Source organism: Nerophis lumbriciformis, linkage group LG30 (assembly GCF_033978685.3).
Source record: "Nerophis lumbriciformis linkage group LG30, RoL_Nlum_v2.1, whole genome shotgun sequence".
Lineage (NCBI taxonomy): Eukaryota > Metazoa > Chordata > Actinopteri > Syngnathiformes > Syngnathidae > Nerophis > Nerophis lumbriciformis.
The window spans coordinates 28897587-28915651 of record NC_084577.2 but is presented as its reverse complement, the minus strand read 5'-3'; the positions used below and the strand labels follow the sequence as shown (position 1 = coordinate 28915651).

General features: G+C 31.4%; 4 non-coding genes across 4 annotated transcripts; all 4 read left to right on the top strand.

Annotated features, from left to right (window-relative positions):
- Positions 1-63: 63 nt before the first annotated feature.
- Positions 64-135, top strand: trnae-uuc (transfer RNA glutamic acid (anticodon UUC)). The gene has a single exon. It is a non-coding gene; the product is annotated as a tRNA-Glu (tRNA).
- Positions 136-1106: 971 nt separating this feature from the next.
- Positions 1107-1178, top strand: trnae-uuc (transfer RNA glutamic acid (anticodon UUC)). The gene has a single exon. It is a non-coding gene; the product is annotated as a tRNA-Glu (tRNA).
- A 9570-nt stretch (positions 1179-10748) lies between these two features.
- Positions 10749-10820, top strand: trnae-uuc (transfer RNA glutamic acid (anticodon UUC)). Its single transcript has one exon. It is a non-coding gene; the product is annotated as a tRNA-Glu (tRNA).
- A 720-nt stretch (positions 10821-11540) lies between these two features.
- On the top strand, positions 11541-11612 carry trnae-uuc (transfer RNA glutamic acid (anticodon UUC)). The gene has a single exon. It is a non-coding gene; the product is annotated as a tRNA-Glu (tRNA).
- Positions 11613-18065: the final 6453 nt, after the last annotated feature.

The following is an 18065-nucleotide window of genomic DNA, read 5'->3' as shown; positions in this document are numbered from 1 at the left end:
ATTTCTCAATTAAAAATGCTACGACCTCAACCATTCTTGACCAATAACACATAATAACATCAGTCCAATATGGTCTAGCGGTTAGGATTCCTGGTTTTCACCCAGGTGGCCCGGGTTTGACTCCCGGTATGGGAATGACTTCTTTTACCATGAATTGATTAACGTGGACCCCGACTTAAACAACTTACCATTTAGTGGTCACTTGTACGGAATATGTACTGTACTGTGCAATCTACTAATAAAAGTTTCAACCAAAAAAAAAAAAAAAAACAACCATTCACAACACTCAAAATATTTTGCATTTTCCAAAAAATTCCCGCTTTTCCCGAAATTCCAGGAATTTTGTAATACTATTTCTCAATCAAAAATGTCAAGACTTCAAAATTTCTCAACAGATTTGAAAAATTCTAACAACATTCACAATATTCAAAATATTTAGCATTTTCCCCAAAAATTCCCGCTTTTCCCGAAATTCCAGGAATTCTGTAACACTATTTCTCAATTAAAAATGTCATGACTTCACCATTTCTTGACCGATTTAAGAAATTCTAACACCAACCATTCACAACATTTAAAATATTTAGCATTTTCCAAAAAAACTCCCGCTTTTCCTGAAATTCCAGGAATTCCGTAATACTATTTCTCAATTAAAAATGTCACGACTTCAACACTTCTTGACCGATTAAAAAAATTCTAACAACATTCAAATATTTAGCTTTTTCTCAAAAAATTCCCGCTTTTCCCGAAATTCCAGGAATTCCATAACACTATTTCTCAATTAAAAATTTCACGACTTCAACATTTCTTGACCGATTTGAAAAATTCTAACAACATTCACAACATTCAAAATATTTAGCGTTTTCCAAAAAACTTCCGGCTTATTGCGAAATTCCAGGAATTCAGTAATACTATTCCTCAATTAAAAATGTCACGACTTCAACATTTTTCGATCGATTTGAAAAATTCTAACACCAACTCATTCACAAGATTCAAAATATTTAGCATCAGTTTTTTCCCGAAATTCCAGGAATTCCGTAATACTATATCTCAATTAAAAATGTTACAACTTCAACATTTCACAACCAATTACAAAATTCCAAGACCAGTCCCGTATGGTCTAGCGGTTAGGATTCCTGGTTTTCACCCAGGTGGCCCGGGTTCGACTCCCGGTATGGGAACTACTTCTTTTACCATGAATTGATTAACATGGACCCGACTTAAACAACTTACCATTTAGTGGTCAATTGTACGGAATATGTACTGTACTGTGCAATCTACTAATAAAAGTTTCAACCAAAAAAACAAAAAAAACAACCATTCACAACACTCAAAATATTTTGCGTTTTCCAAAAAATTCCCGCTTTTCCCGAAATTCCAGGAATTTTGTGATACTATTTCTCAATCAAAAATGTCACGACTTCAACATTTCTCAACCGATTTGAAAAATTCTAACATTCAAAATATTTAGCATTTTCCCCAAAAATTCCCGCTTTTCCCGAAATTCCAGGAATTCTGTAACACTATTTCTCAATTAAAAATGTCATGACTTCACCATTTCTTGACCGATTTAAAAAATTCGAACACCAACCATTCACAACATTTAAAAATATTTAGCATTTTCCCAAAAAACTCCCGCTTTTCCTGAAATTCCAGGAATTCCGTAATACTATTTCTCAATTAAAAATGTCACGACTTCAACACTTCTTGACCGATTAAAAAAATTCTAACAACATTCAAATATTTAGCTTTTTCCCAAAAAATTCCCGCTTTTCCCGAAATTCCAGGAATTCCGTAACACTATTTCTCAATTAAAAATTTCACGACTTCAACATTTCTTGACCCATTTGAAAAATTCTAGCAACATTCACAACATTCAAAATATTTAGCATTTTCCAAAAAACTTCCCGCTTTTTGCGAAATTCCAGGAATTCAGTAATACTATTCCTCAATTAAAAATGTCACGACTTCAACATTTTTCGATCGATTTGAAAAATTCTAACACCATCTCATTCACAACATTCAAATATTTAGCATTTTCCAAAAAAAACCACATTTTTTTCCCGAAATTCCAGAAATTCCGTAATACTATTTCTCAATAAAAATGTTACAACTTCAACATTTCTCTAACAATTTCAAAAATGTAACACCAGTCCCATATGGTCTAGCGGTCAGGATTCTTGGTTTTCACCCAGGCGGTTGGGTTCGACTCCCGGTATGGGAACTACTTCTTTTACCATGAATTGATTAACGTGGACCCCGAAAAGTTGAAAAAAATATTGGGATGTTACCATTTAGTGGTCAATTGTACGGAATATGTACTGTACTGTGCAATCTACTAATAAAAGTTTCAATCAATCAAAAAAAAAAAAAATATTTACAACAATGAAAATATTTTGCATTTCCCAAAAAATTCCCGTTATTCCCGAAATTCCAGGAATTCCGTAATACTATGTCTCAATCAAAATTGTCACGACTTCAACATTTCTCGACCGATTTGATAGATTTTAACTCCAACCATTCACAAAATTCTAAATATTTAGCATTTTCCCCAAAAATTCCCATGTTTCCCGAAATTCCAGTAATTCTGTAATACTATTTGTCAATTAAAAATGCTACGACTTCAACACTTCTCAACCGATTTGAAAAATTCTAACACCAACCATTCACAAAATTTAAATTATTTAGCATTTTCCAAAAAAATTCCCACTTTTCCCGAAATTCCAGGACTTCTGTAATACTATTTTTCAATGAAAAATGTTACGACTTCAACATTTCTTGACCGATTTCAAAAATTCTAACACCAACCATTCACAACATTCAAAATATTTAGCATTTTCCAAAAATTTCCCGCTTTTCCCGATATTCCAGGAATTCCGTAACACTATTTCTTAATTTAAAATGTTATAATTTCAACATTTCTCGACCGATTTGAAAAATTCTAACACCAACTCATTCACAAGTGGCCTAGTGGTTAGAGTGTCCGCCCTGAGATCGGTAGGTTGTGAGTTCAAACCCCGGCCGAGTCATACCAAAGACTATAAAAATGGGACCCATTACCTCCCTGCTTGGCACTCAGCATCAAAGGTTGGAATTGGGGGTTAAATCACCAAAAATGATTCCCGGGCGCGGCACCGCTGCTGCCCACTGCTCCCCTCACCTCCCAGGGGGTGAACAAGGGGATGGGTCAAATGCAGAGGACAAATTTCACCACACCTAGTGTGTGTGTGACAATCATTGGGACTTTAACTTTAACATTCAAAATATTTAGCATTTTCCAAAAAAAATTCCCGCTTTTTGTGAAATTCCAAGAATTCAGTAATATTATTCCTCAAATTAAAATGTTACGACTTCAACATTTCTCGACCGATTTGAAAAATTCTAACAACATTCACAACATTCAAAATATTTAGCATTTTCCCCAAAAATTCCTGCATTTTCTGAAATTCCAGGAATTCCGTAATACTATTTCTCAATTAAAATTGTCAGGACTTCAACATTTCTCGACCAATTTGAAAGATTTTAACTCCAACCATTCACAACATTCAAAATATTTAGCATTTTCTCCCAAAATTCCCATGTTTCCCAAAATTCCAGGAATTCTGTAATACTATTTGTCAATTAAAAATGTTACAACTTCAACACTTCTCAACCGATTTGAAAAATTCTAACACCAACCATTCACAAAATTTGAATTATTTAGCATTTTCCAAAAAAATTCCCACTTTTCCCGAAATTCCAGGACTTCAGTAATACTATTCCTCAAATTAAAATGTTACGACTTCAACATTTCTCGACCGATTTGAAAAATTCTAACAACATTCACAACATTCAAAATGTTTAGCATTTTCAAAAAAAAATCCCTCTTTTTCTGAAATTCCAGGAATTCCGTAATACTATTTCTCAATTAAAAATGTCACGACTTCAACACTTCTCGACCGATTTGAAAAATTCTAACAACATTCAAATTATTTAGCATTTTCCCCAAAAATTCCCGCTTTTCCCGAAATTCGCAAATGTCCTTGAAATTCCCTTTGAAAAAAATGGTACATTTTTCAAAGTTCCACAACTCCCACATTTTTCTTCCGATTCAAACCGTTCCAACTCCAAAATGTTCAGTCTGTTCGGGAATTGTGTGCAATCAGTCATGTTGAAGTTGAACTTCAGCATCGGAGCGTTCACACGCAGTTCCTGCAGGGATTGCCTCATCTAGTGGAATATGTGAGTGTAAAATGTGTTTGTGTAATCTTGAAGTACTGTGGCAAGAATTCATTGAATGAACGTGGGAGTAAATGTCGGAATAAAAAGATAACATTACAGAGCTGGCCGTGTGTGCGTCTGGGAGCTGTATTTACGACGCCCGGGGTCAAAGGTTATCCTTTCCGAGCCAGCCACCCTCCACAGATGCAAATGCACAAACATTCCTGGCCCTAATAACTCACACTTTGCTCTCCTAACTCAAATACTCCTTTGAAGGCCCGAGCCAAACAAACTAAAAAAAAAAACCAAAAAGACAAGAATTAGCTTCTCTGGACTAATTCCTTGTCGTCGCCGTGGAGAGGTCAGGGGTCAGCAGGTGAGGAGGTCTGCGGTCAGGAGGGAACATCCTAACGTGACTACGCTACCTGCAGTTTGACTAAGTCGTTATTTCAGGCTTCAAAAGTGACAGGAGTGGGCGGGGCAAGTGACGTGAGTGGGCGGGGCAAGTGGCATGAGTGGGTGGGGCAAGTGACGAAAAGAGGGTACGAGTCGTAGAAGACAAAAACAATTAAAGCTGCAAGCAGCGTTGGTCGGGCCCGCGTATTTGGCAGGTGCTAGTCCTAAGTGTCCCAATACTTTTGTCCAGTTTTAGTCCTAAGTGTCCCAATACTTTTGTCAAGTTGTAGTCCTACGTGTCGCAATACTTTTATCCAGTGTAGGTGTCCCAATACTTTTGTCCAGTGGTATTCCTAAGTGTCCCAATACTTTTGTGCAGTGTAAGTGTCCCAATACTTTTGTCCAGTTTTGGTCATAAGTGTCCCAATACTTTTGTCCAGTGGTAGTCATAAGTGTCCCAATACTTTTGTCAAGTTGTAGTCCCAAGTGTCGCAATACTTTTATCCAGTGTAGGTGTCCCAATACTTTTGTGCAGTGTAAGTGTCCCAATACTTTTGTCCAGTTTTGGTCATAAGTGTCCCAATACTTTTGTCCAGTGGTAGTCCCAAGTGTCCCAATACTTTTGTCCAGTTTTTGTGCTATGTGTCCCAATACTTTTGTCCAGTGGTAGTCATAAGTGTCCCAATACTTTTGTCTACTTTTAGTCCGAATTGTCCCAATACTTTTGTCTAGTGTACCTACCTTGTCTACATTGTGTGGGCACGCTGGTGCTTCCTGCTTTTAAGCAGCCATCTTGAAAAAACAGCAGCATCAGCGCAGAGGGTCTTTGAAGGGTCATAAAATCAAAACCGGAGCAGGTATCAAAACTCTTTCGCCAACTTTTAATCAGAAGGGTTCAATCTCTCTCCTGTGTTAGTTTGAAGCCGAGATAATGTTTGAAGAAAGGTGACCGGTTTTTACAAACATTTTGTTTTGAAGGGGGAATAGCAAACTTCCTGTTGATTTTTGCTGGGGGTTGTCAATTTATGAAATGTAGGTCTAAGTTAGACCTACATAGAGGTTTTTGTTTCATGTCTTTCCGACCTTCCCAGTGGGAGTTACAGGCAGTTTTGTCATTTTTTCTTCCGAGGAGCAGTTTTTTCTGCGTTTTATTGGGGTTAGGTTTTTTTATAAAATCGCAATTTTTGACAGTCCTGATGTGTGCGTTCAGTTTGGTGAGTTTTGAAGCGTGTTAAGGGGGTCAAATTACAGCTCAAAGAGGCAAAAGTTACTGTTTTTAGTACTTTTTTGTCTTGAAGGGGGAATTGCCAACTTCCTGTTGATTTTGGCCCAACAATGTACTATTATGAAATGTAGGTCTAAGTCAGGCCTACATAGAGGTTTTTGTTTCATGTCTCTCCGACCTTCCTAGTGGGAGTTACAGGCAGTCTAGTTTTTTTTTCCCTAGGGGGCGCTAGAGCGCAATTTTGAGTTTTGTCGTTCGTTTTTTTTTTTAAAAAGGCAATTTTCGCAGGTCCTGATGTGTGGGTCAAATATGGTGAGTTTTGAAGCATGTTAAGTGGGTCAAATTACAGTTTAATGTGGCGGCGGAAGAATAAAGAATAAAGAATAAAACCTTACAAATTCAATAGGTCCTTATGTCCCATTGCATAATGCAATGGGCCATGCGGGCCCTAAAAATTACAGTTTAATGTGGCGGCGGAAGAATAAAGAATAAAGAATAAAACCTTACAAATTCAATAGGTCCTTATGTCCCATTGCATAAGGACTCCCTTTGGGAGTCCTTATGCAATGGGCCATGCGGGCCCTAAAAATTACAGTTTAATGTGGCGGCAGAAGAATAAAGAATAAAGAATAAAACCTTACAAATTCAATAGGTCCTTATGTCCCATTGCATAATGCAATGGGCCATGCGGGCCCTAAAAATTACAGTTTAATGTGGCGGCGGAAGAATAAAGAATAAAGAATAAAACCTTACAAATTCAATAGGTCCTTATGTCCCATTGCATAAGGACTCCCTTTGGGAGTCCTTATGCAATGGGCCATGCGGGCCTTAAAAATTACAGTTTAATGTGGCGGCGGAAGAATAAAGAATAAAGAATAAAACCTTACAAATTCAATAGGTCCTTATGTCCCATTGCATAAGGACTCCCTTTGGGAGTCCTTATGCAATGGGCCATGCGGGCCCTAAAAATTACAGTTTAATGTGGCGGCGGAAGAATAAAGAATAAAGAATAAAACCTTACAAATTCAATAGGTCCTTATGTCCCATTGCATAAGGACTCCCAAAGGGAGTCCTTATGCAATGGGCCATGCGGGCCCTAAAAATTACAGTTTAATGTGGCGGCGGAAGAATAAAGAATAAAGAATAAAACCTTACAAATTCAATAGGTCCTTATGTCCCATTGCATAAGGACTCCCTTTGGGAGTCCTTATGCAATGGGCCATGCGGGCCCTAAAAATTACAGTTTAATGTGGCGGCGGAAGAATAAAGAATAAAGAATAAAACCTTACAAATTCAATAGGTCCTTATGTCCCATTGCATAAGGACTCCCAAAGGGAGTCCTTATGCAATGGGCCATGCGGGCCCTAAAAATTACAGTTTAATGTGGCGGCGGAAGAATAAAGAATAATGAATAAAACCTTACAAATTCAATAGGTCCTTATGTCCCATTGCATAAGGACTCCCTTTGGAGTCCTTATGCAATGGGCCATGCGGGCCCTAAAAATTACAGTTTAATGTGGCGGCGGAAGAATAAAGAATGAAGAATAAAACCTTACAAATTCAATAGGTCTTTATGTCCCATTGCATAAGGACTCCCAAAGGGAGTCCTTATGCAATGGGCCATGCGGGCCCTAAAAACATCTTTACAAAAATATAACTGTCACTGTTCTGATTGAAAAAATTAATGAAATCATTTACAATGAATTCATTGATATCTAGAGATTTCAGCTTTTCCTGAAATTCCAGGAATTCCGTAATACTATTTCTCAATTAAAATTGTCACGACTTCAACATTTCTCGACCGATTTGAAAGATTTTAACTCCAACTATTCACAACATTCAAAATATTTAGCATTTTCCCCAAAAATTCCCATGTTTCCCGAAATTCCAGGAATTCTGTAATACTATTTGTCAATTAAAAATGTTATGACTTCAACACTTCTCAACCGATTTGAAAAATTGTAACACCAACCATTCACAAAATTTAAATTATTTAGCATTTTCCAAAAAAATTCCCACTTTTCCAGAAATTCCAGGACTTCTGTAATACTATTTTTCAATGAAAAATGTTACGACTTCAACATTTCTCGACCGATTTGAAAAATTCTAACACCAACTCATTCACAACATTCAAAATATTTAGCATTTTCCAAAAATTTCCCGCTTTTCCCGAAATTCCAGGAATTCCGTAACACTATTTCTTAATTAAAAATGTTACAACTTCCACATTTCTCGACCGATTTGAAAAATTCTAACACCAACTCATTCACAACATTCCAAATATTTAGTATTTTTCAAAAAAATTCCCGCTTTTTGTGAAATTCTAGGAATTCAGTAATACTATTCCTCAAAAAAATTACATCGGACTGCCGATATTATCAGCCGATAAATGCTTCAAAATGTAATATCGGAAATTATCGGTATCGGTTTCAAAAAGTAAAATTTATGACTCTTTAAAACGCCGCTGTGTAAGTACAGAGCAGTTGCGTCTCCCAGTCATACTTGCCGACCCTCCCCATTTTCCCGGGAGACTCCCGAATTTCAGTGCCCCTCCCGAAAATCTCCCAGGGCAACCATTCTCCCGAATTTCTCCCGATTTCCACCCAAACAACAATATCGGCACTGCCTTTGCGTGCCGGCCCAATCACATAATATCTACGGCTTTTCGCACACACAAGTGAATGCAAGCCATACAGGTCACACTGAGGGTGGCCGTATAAACAACTTTAACACTGTTACAAATATGCGCCACACTGTGAACCCACACCAAACAAGAATGACAAACACATCCGCACCGTAACACAACATAAACACAACAGAACAAATACCCAGAAACCCTTACAGCACTAACTCTTCCGGGACGCTACAATGTACACCCCCCGCTACCCCCCCCCCCCCCCCCCCCCCCAATCCCGCCCACCTCAACCTCCTCATGTACCAAATTCCAAGCTGCTGTTTTGAGGCATGTTAAAAAAAAAGAATGCACTTTGTGACGTCAATAATAAATATGGCAGTGCCATGTTGGCATTTTATTCCATAACTTGAGTTGATTTATTTTGGAAAACCTTGTTACATTGTTTAATGCATCCAGCGGGGAATCACAACAAAATTAGGCATAATAATATGTTAATTCCACCACTGTATATATCGGTATCGCTTGATATCGGAATCGGTAATTAAGAGTTGGACAATATCAGAATATCGGCAAAAAAAAGCCATTATCGGACATCTCTATTTATAACACATTTATGCTTTCAATTCCGACTATACATAACGACAGGGCCGGCCCGTGGCATAGGCCGTATAGGCAAATGCTAAGGGCGCCGTCCATCAGGGGGCGCCACGCCAGTGCCACAAATGTTGGAGAAAAAAAGAAAAAAAAGTTGGTACTATTATTTCTAAATACAAAAAATAATCCCACGTTAATTAAAATGCAAAGTAAAGCCTATTTAATAGAAATATTATTTGTTACAACATTACGCTGTTTTAACGTCGGGTTAATATTGTGGAGGGGGCTAAATTGTTATGGAAAATAATAATGTAACGTTAGGTAATTACAGTACTCACCTTACATTCCTCAGGGACATTTGTATTAGATCTTTTAAGCAGGTGTTTTTTGTTGACATTGTTATTGCCTTCTGGTTAGCTAATGTTTGCCCTGCAGGTAATAGTCACTTTTCCACCCTTTTATATATTAGGTATAGTTGTAAGCCTAGTTGTTAAAGTGCACATCATTAATGTAAATTAAGCAATATGTATGTAAAAAATATTGTATTTCATATATTCATTTTTTATTTTTTGCATTCATTTATTTATTCATATTTTTTTTATCTTGTTAACTATTCTGATTGTTAATTTGCTTTCTTTAAGTAAAAAAAAAAGGTCAAAGACAAAGCTATTCGGTTTCTTGTGAGTATATACACTTCACTGCCGATGTGGGGGGGGGGGGGGGCACCTAAAATCTTGCCTAGGGCGCCAGATTGGTTAGGGCCGGGCCTGCATAACGATATATTTAAGTAATTATTTGAATAATTATTTATTTAACTTTGTCCCGTTTGACCCTCCATACTCACAATTAAATAAATCATCAAACAATGAAATAATTAAGGAATCAATTAAATCATTAAAAAAAATTAATCATGAAAAATTGAAACTGAAGTTTTGTTAACTGATTGAATAATTAATGAAATAATTGAACCCATTAAATTATGAAACAATTCAATGATGAAATAATTAATTCAATCATCGAATAATGAAACCAAAAAAATGTATTAATTGTTTAAATAATGAATTAAATATTGAAATATTGAATGAAATCATTTACAGTAAATGAATTAATATCACATTTATGCATTCAATTCCGACTATACATAATGATATATTTAAGTCATTATATGAATATTTGTTTATTTAACTTTGTAACACTATTTCTTAATCAAAAATGTTACAACTTCAACATTTATCGACCGATTTGAAAAATTCTAACACCAACTCATTCACAACATTCAAAATATTTAGTATTTTCTAAAAAAAAAAATCCCGCTTTTTGTGAAATTCCAGGAATTCAGTAATACTATTCCTCAAATTAAAATGTTACGACTTCAACATTTCTCGACCGATTTGAAAAAATTCTAACAACATTCACAACATTCAAAATGTTTAGCATTTTCCCCAAAAAATTCCCGCTTTTTCTGAAATTCCAGGAATTCAGTAATACTATTCCTCAAATTAAAATGTTACAACTTCAACATTTCTCGACCGATTTGAAAAATTCTAACACCAACTCATTCACGATATTCAAAATATTTAGCATTTTCCAAAAAAAAAAATCATTTTTTTCCCGAAATTCCAGGAATTCCGTAATACTATTTTTCAATAAAAATGTTACAACTTCAACATTTCTCTAACAATTTCAAAAAGGTAACACCAGTCCCATATGGTCTAGCGGTCAGGATTCTTGGTTTTCACCCAGGCGGCCCGGGTTCGACTCCCGGTATGGGAACTACTTCTTTTACCATGAATTGATTAACGTGGACCCCGAAAAGTGTAAAAACTTATTGGGGTGTTACCATTTAGTGGTCAACTGTACGGAATATGTACTGTACTGTGCAATCTACTAATAAAAGTTTTAATCAATCAAAAAAAAAAAACCATTTACAACATTCAAAATTTTTTGCATTTCCCAAAAAATTCCCGAAATTCCAGGAATTCCGTAATACTATGTCTCAATTAAAATTGTCACGACTTCAACATTTCTCGACCGATTTGAAAGATTTTAACTCCAACCATTCACAAAATTCAAAATATTTAGCATTTTCCCCCAAAATTCCCATGTTTCCCAAAATTCCAGGAATTCTGTAATACTATTTGTCAATTAAAAATGTTATGACTTCAACACTTCAGAACCGATTTGAAAAATTCTAACACCAACCATTCACAAAATTTAAATTATTTAGCATTTTCCAAAAAAATTCCCACTTTTCCCGAAATTCCAGGACTTCTGTAATACTATTTTTCAATGAAAAATGTTACGACTTCAACATTTCTCGACCGATTTGAAAAATTCTAACACCAACTCATTCACAACATTCAAAATATTTAGCATTTTCCAAAAAAAAAAAAAAAAAATTTCCCGAAATTCCAGGAATTCCGTAATACTATTTCTCAATAAAAATGTTACAACTTCAACATTTCTCTAACAATTTCAAAAATGTAACACCAGTCCCATATGGTCTAGCGGTCAGGATTCTTGGTTTTCACCCAGGCGGCCCGGGTTCGACTCCCGGTATGGGAACTACTTCTTTTACCATGAATTGATTAACGTGGACCCCGAAAAGTGTAAAAACTTATTGGGGTGTTACCATTTAGTGGTCAATTGTACGGAATATGTACTGTACTGTGCAATCTACTAATAAAAGTTTCAATCAATCAAAAAAAAACAACCATTTACAACATTCAAAATATTTTGCATTTCCCAAAAAATTCCCGCTATTCCCGAAATTCCAGGAATTCCGTAATACTATGTCTCAATTAAAATTGTCACGACTTCAACATTTCTCGACCGATTTGAAAGATTTTAACTCCAACCATTCACAAAATTCAAAATATTTAGCATTTTCCCCAAAAAAATCCCATGTTTCCCAAAATTCCAGGAATTCTGTAATACTATTTGTCAATTAAAAATGTTACGACTTCAACACTTCTCAACCGATTTGAAAAATTCTAACACCAACCATTCACAAAATTTAAATTATTTAGCATTTTCCAAAAAAATTCCCACTTTTCCCGAAATTCCAGGACTTCTGTAATACTATTTTTCAATGAAAAATGTTACGACTTCAACATTTCTCGACCGATTTGAAAAATTCTACCAACTCATTCACAACATTCAAAATATTTAGCATTTTCCCAAAAAATTCCCGCTTTTTGTGACATTCCAGGAATTCAGTAATACTATTCCTCAAATGAAAATGTTACAACTTCAACATTTCTCGACCGATTTAAAAAAATTCTAACAACATTCACAACATTCAAAATATTTAGCATTTTCCCCAAAAATTCCCACTTTTCCTGAAATTCCAGGAATTCCGTAATACTATTTCTCAATTAAAAATGTCACGACTTCAACATTTCACGACCGATTTGAAAAATTCTAACACCAACTCATTCACAACATTCAAAATATTTAGCATTTTCCAAAAATGTCCTGCTTTTCCAGGAATTCCGTAACACTATTTCTTAATCAAAAATTTAACAACTTCAACAGTTCTCGACCGATTTGAAAAATTCTAACACCAACTCATTCACAACATTCGAAATATTTAGCATTTTCCCAAAAAATTCCCGCTTTTTGTGACATTCCAGGAATTCAGTAATACTATTCCTCAAATGAAAATGTTACAACTTCAACATTTCTCGACCGATTTAAAAAAATTCTAACAACATTCACAACATTCAAAATATTTAGCATTTTCCCCAAAAATTCCCACTTTTCCTGAAATTCCAGGAATTCCGTAATACTATTTCTCAATTAAAAATGTCACGACTTCAACATTTCACGACCGATTTGAAAGATTTTAACTCCAACCATTCACAGAATTCTAAATATTTAACATTTTCCCCAAAAATTCCCATGTTTCCCGAAATTCCAGGAATTCCGTAATACCATGTCTCAATTAAAATTGTCACAACTTCAACATTTCTCGACCGATTTGAAAGATTTTAACTCCAACCATTCACAAAATTCAAAATATTTAGCAATTTCCCAAAAAAATTCCATGTTTCCCGAAATTCCAGGAATTCTGTAATACTATGTCTCAATTAAAATTGTCACGACTTCAACATTTCTCGACCGATTTGAAAGATTTTAACTCCAACCATTCACAAAATTCAAAAATATTTAGCATTTTCCCCCAAAATTCCCATGTTTCCCAAAATTCCAGGAATTCTGTAATACTATTTGTCAATTAAAAATGTTACGACTTCAACACTTCTCAACCGATTTGAAAAATTCTTTGTCCCGTTTGACCCTCCATACACACACAAGTTCATGAAACAATTAAATAAATCACCAAATAATGAAATAATTAAAGAATAAATTACATGAATAAATTGAGACCAAAAGTTTATTGAAATAATGAATGAAATAATTTACATTAAATTAATGAATAACACATTTATGTATTAACTTACGATTATACATAATGACACATTTAAGTAATTATTAGAATATGTATTTATTTAACGTTTATTTAATGAAACAATTAAATCATTAAACAAGGAAATAATAATTCAACCACAAAATGAACAATTAGATAAATAAATCACCAAATAATGAAATAATTAAAGAATAAATTTCATGAATAAATTGAGCCCAAAAGTTTATTGAAATAATGAATTAAATAACTTACACTAAATTAATTAATAACACATTTATGTATTAACTTACGATTATACATAATGACACATTTAAGTAATTATTAGAATATGTATTTATTTAACGTTTATTTAATGAAACAATTAAAATCATTAAACAAAGAAATAATAATTCAACCACAAAATGAACAATTAGATAAATAAATCACCAAATAATGAAATAATTAAAGAATAAATTACATGAATAAATTGAGACCAAAAGTTTATTGAAATAATGAATTAAATAACTTACACTAAATTAATTAATAACACATTTATGTATTAACTTACGATTATACATAATGACACATTTAAGTAATTATTAGAATATGTATTTATTTAATGTTTATTTAATGAAACAATTAAATCATTAAACAAGGAAATAATAATTCAACCACAAAATGAACAATTAGATAAATAAATCACCAAATAATGAAATAATTAAAGAATAAATTACATGAATAAATTGAGACCAAAAGTTTATTGAAATAATGAATTAAATCATTTACATTAAATTAATGAATAACACATGTATGCATTAATTTACGATTATACATAATGACACATTTAAGTAATTATTAGAATATGTATTTATTTAACGTTTATTTAATGAAACAACTAAAATCATTAAACAAGGAAATAATAATTCAACCACAAAATGAACAATTAGATAAATAAATCACCAAATAATGAAATAATTAAAGAATAAATTACATGAATAAATTGAGACCAAAAGTTTATTGAAATAATGAATGAAATAATTTACATTAAATTAATGAATAACACATTTATGTATTAACTTACGATTATACATAATGACACATTTAAGTAATTATTAGAATATGTATTTATTTAACGTTTATTTAATGAAACAATTAAAATCATTAAACAAGGAAATAATAATTCAACCACAAAATGAACAATTAGATGAATAAATCACCAAATAATGAAATAATTAAAGAATAAATTACATGAATAAATTGAGACCAAAAGTTTATTGAAATAATGAATGAAATAATTTACATTAAATTAATGAATAACACATTTATGTATTAACTTACGATTATACATAATGACACATTTAAGTAATTATTAGAATATGTATTTATTTAACGTTTATTTGATGAAACAACTAAAATCATTTAACAAGGAAATAATAATTCAACCACAAAATGAACAATTAGATAAATAAATCACCAAATAATGAAATAATTAAAGAATAAATTACATGAATAAATTGAGACCAAAAGTTTATTGAAATAATGAATGAAATAATTTACATTAAATTAATGAATAACACATTTATGTATTAACTTACGATTATACATAATGACATATTTAAGTAATTATTAGAATATGTATTTATTTAACGTTTATTTAATGAAACAATTAAAATCATTAAACAAGGAAATAATAATTCAACCACAAAATGAACAATTAGATAAATAAATCACCAAATAATGAAATAATTAAAGAATAAATTACATGAATAAATTGAGACCAAAAGTTTATTGAAATAATGAATTAAATAATTTACATTAAATTAATTAATAACACATTTATGTATTAACTTACGATTATACATAATGACACATTTAAGTAATTATTAGAATATGTATTTATTTAATGTTTATTTAATGAAACAACTAAAATCATTAAACAAGGAAATAATAATTCAACCACAAAATGAACAATTAAATAAATAAATCACCAAATAATGAAATAATTAAAGAATAAATTACATGAATAAATTGAGACCAAAAGTTTATTGAAATAATGAATTAAATAATTTACATTAAATTAATGAATAACACATTTATGTATTAACTTACGATTATACATAATGACACATTTAAGTAATTATTAGAATATGTATTTATTTAACGTTTATTTAATGAAACAACTAAAATCATTAAACAAAGAAATAATAATTCAACCACAAAATGAACAATTAGATAAATAAATCACCAAATAATGAAATAATTAAAGAATAAATTACATGAATAAATTGAGACCAAAAGTTTATTGAAATAATGAATTAAATAATTTACATTAAATTAATGAATAACACATTTATGTATTAACTTACGATTATACATAATGACACATTTAAGTAATTATTAGAATATGTATTTATTTAACGTTTATTTAATGAAACAATTAAAATCATTAAACAAGGAAATAATAATTCAACCACAAAATGAACAATTAGATAAATAAATCACCAAATAATGAAATAATTAAAGAATAAATTACATGAATAAATAGAGACTAAAAGTTTATTGAAATAATGAATTAAATAATTTACATTAAATTAATGAATAACACATTTATGTATTAACTTACGATTATACATAATGACACATTTAAGTAATTATTAGAATATGTATTTATTTAATGTTTATTTAATGAAACAATTAAATCATTAAACAAGGAAATAATAATTCAACCACAAAATGAACAATTAGATAAATAAATCACCAAATAATGAAATAATTAAAGAATAAATTACATGAATAAATTGAGACCAAAAGTTTATTGAAATAATGAATGAAATAATTTACATTAAATGAATTAATAACACATTTATGTATTAACTTACGATTATACATAATGACACATTTAAGTAATTATTAGAATATGTATTTATTTAACGTTTATTTAATGAAACAATTAAAATCATTAAACAAGGAAATAATAATTCAACCACAAAATGAACAATTAGATAAATAAATCACCAAATAATGAAATAATTAAAGAATAAATTACATGAATAAATAGAGACTAAAAGTTTATTGAAATAATGAATGAAATAATTTACATTAAATTAATGAATAACACATTTATGTATTAACTTACGATTATACATAATGACACATTTAAGTAATTATTAGAATATGTATTTATTTAACGTTTATTTAATGAAACAATTAAAATCATTAAACAAGGAAATAATAATTCAACCACAAAATGAACAATTAGATAAATAAATCACCAAATAATGAAATAATTAAAGAATAAATTACATGAATAAATTGAGACCAAAAGTTTATTGAAATAATGAATTAAATAATTTACATTAAATTAATGAATAACACATTTATGTATTAATTTACGATTATACATAATGACACATTTAAGTAATTATTAGAATATGTATTTATTTAACGTTTATTTAATGAAACAATTAAAATCATTAAACAAAGAAATAATAATTCAACCACAAAATGAACAATTAGATAAATAAATCACCAAATAATGAAATAATTAAAGAATAAATTACATGAATAAATTGAGACCAAAAGTTTATTGAAATAATGAATTAAATAATTTACATTAAATTAATTAATAACACATGTATGCATTAATTTACGATTATACATAATGACACATTTAAGTAATTATTAGAATATGTATTTATTTAATGTTTATTTAATGAAACAACTAAAATCATTAAACAAGGAAATAATAATTCAACCACAAAATGAACAATTAGATAAATAAATCACCAAATAATGAAATAATTAAAGAATAAATTACATGAATAAATTGAGACCAAAAGTTTATTGAAATAATGAATTAAATAATTTACATTAAATTAATGAATAACACATTTATGCATTAACTTACGATTATACATAATGACACATTTAAGTAATTATTAGAATATGTATTTATTTAATGTTTATTTAATGAAACAATTAAATCATTAAACAAGGAATTAACAATTCAATCACAAAATGAACAATTAGATAATTAAATATTAAATATAATTAATAGAATGATTCAATATTTTAATATACTTTTATCCTAAACACATATAAAAAGACTGACAATTTCATGACATATTTAAGTAAATATTTCAAGATGTATTTATTTATTAAATGACTGAAAGTTGTGTTGATGACAAACAATCGGTGCTTCTCTCCTTCCTCGGTGCACTTTGTGGCTTCTTGCTGTCATGTCAGGAAGCGGCAGAAGGAGGACAAGTAAAGACGTGAGCTTACACAGTCGGCCAATTATCATTATTATTATTATCCATGTGTGCTTACAAATTTAGAAGGGAAGCACTTTGTGGCGGCCATGACAGCTCCTTGGAGGCGTACGTGCATCATAATAGTCCTTTGGTTTTATGCAGATTTATTGCTGCTGTTGCTTTGTGGTAAGCCCATAAAGCATTTATTATACGACGTTATATTTGACATCTGGACGTGGTTTGGAACAACAAGAAACAAAGTTGTACTGAACAGCAGTCCACGGAAGGAAAATGAGAGAGGATCAGCTGTGGTTCTAATTAGGGTTGTCGAGAGCATCGATACTTGGAGGACGTGAA